Consider the following 1,967-nt stretch of genomic DNA (forward strand, 5'->3'; position numbering starts at 1 on the left):
AACCGCAGAAAATCCCACTTCACAAAGACAGGATGGTATAGATAGGAGGAGTCTTGAACTAAATTAACCTGTGTCAAGAGGCACAGATGCACCGACTGATGTAATTGGGAGAGAATACCGCAATTTTTTACATTTTTCAAAATAAAACATCACTCAGACTCTGATCATCGATAAATTTTATATTTATATACTTTTTTCTGTGCAGCCCGGTACCAAATGACCGACGGACCGGTACCGGTCCGGTGTTTGGGGACCTCTGATCTAAGGTGTTAATGGCAGCAGCTCTGCTCATATTTCCTTCCAGTATCGGCGTCGCAGCCAAAGAAACCCTGCTAGACGGAGCTACTTTAAAAGGAAAAAGCAGAAAGATAATGTTGGGTGATTGAACTAACGAATACTGCAGAATTAGAGAAGAAAGAATGATGAAAAGTGGTCTCTATGTCTTCCAGCAGCCTAAGCCTATAGCAGCATAAATACAGGAAATATAGCTGCCATTGTTCCAGGCAAAGAAAGGATAGGGTAGCTCCGCCCGACGCGTATCAGACCCACTTTTCCACCATGCAGCTACAGCAGCAAAGATGCATCAGAACTTAACTTGTACAAGCATCAAAAATGAAGCAGCACGCGCATTTTTGCTGCCATGCTGCGTGTGGTCTGAACGTAGCTTAAGCCTAAACTTCTTCATTCCTGTTTGCTCATTCAGAAGTTCTTTATAGTTGTGAAAAACTAAAATATAGGATTTCTGGTCAGATGATCAGGAAATAAACTTTTAGGTGATCAGAACATCGGATATATTAATGGTAACTTCACCACCTAACTATATATCACTGGTACTTTACAGCATCTGGCGTACATTTTTTTTTTTTCATTAGACATTTTCTAGTGTATTTACATCTTAAGCAACAAATTTATTGTTGATCTGTATCAGATGTGTCATCTTGTTTTCCTGCTGCCTCTAGGACTCAGCTCCACATATATTAGAATTTTTGCTTGATAGAATTTATTTTAAAAAATACAAAAATCTGTTTTCTGGGACATTTTCCTTCTCTTTTGCTCATCTACAGTTTTACACTGAGTCAGAGGTTCTATCCGGTGTCCGCCCGAAACTGGACCACCTTAGACTCAGTGCAGCTGGAGGTGCGCTCACTCAGGCAAACGTTTTCTTACGTTGGGAAACGTGGGATCTACTCCCCCGTCGAGTACTCCTTTCACTGCCAGTCCGTCACCAGCTTTGTGGATGCCCTGCTGATTCCCGACAACCAAAGCACGACTCAGTGGTTGCTGAACTTCAACGACTTCCAGGTACCGCCGTTTTCCTGCTGTCTCAAATCTCAAGTTCTTAGGCTACGTTCACACAAAAGCCTGTAGTGACCCAAATCCGATTTTTTTTTTTTTTTTTGGCCAATATGTGACCTGTATCTTGTCTTTTCATGGGAGTCTGAACAACACAAATCAGATTTTTTTTTTTTCAATGCGACCATTAATACTATACAAAGGTCACTATTGTGTGTATGTCTATATATACACACACATATGTATCTGTATATATATGTATGTATGTGTGTATATGTGTGTATGTATGAATGTGTGTATGTATGAATGTGTATGTATGAATGTATATGTGTGTATGTATTTATGTGTGTATGTATATGTATGAATGAATGTATATGTGTGTATGTATGAATGTGTGTATGTATATTTATGTATGTATGTATGTATGTATTTATGTATGTATGTATGTATGTATGTATTTATGTATGAATGTATATGTGTGTATGTATGAATGTATATGTGTGTATGTATTTATGTGTGTATCTATATGTATGTATGAATGAATGTATATGTGTGTAAGTATGTATTTATGTATGAATGTATATGTGTGTATTTATGTATGTATGTATTTATGTATGAATGTATATGTGTGTATGTATGAATGTGTATGTATGAATGTGTATGTGTTTATGTAT

General features: G+C 37.4%; 1 protein-coding gene across 1 annotated transcript in view; it reads left to right on the top strand.

Annotated features, from left to right (window-relative positions):
* The window catches only part of LOC107102059 (V-type proton ATPase subunit S1-like), a 14,981-nt gene extending 13,661 nt beyond the window's left edge, over positions 1 to 1,320 (top strand). The window contains exon 8 of the mRNA XM_015401221.1: positions 1,065 to 1,320. The gene's annotated coding sequence lies outside the window, so the exon portion shown is untranslated. The remainder of the gene's footprint in view (positions 1 to 1,064) is intronic.
* The last annotated feature ends 647 nt before the right edge of the window (positions 1,321 to 1,967 follow it).

The sequence above is a fragment of the Cyprinodon variegatus genome, unplaced genomic scaffold (assembly GCF_000732505.1).
Source record: "Cyprinodon variegatus isolate N-32 unplaced genomic scaffold, C_variegatus-1.0 Scaffold1194, whole genome shotgun sequence".
Classification (NCBI taxonomy): Eukaryota; Metazoa; Chordata; class Actinopteri; order Cyprinodontiformes; family Cyprinodontidae; genus Cyprinodon; species Cyprinodon variegatus.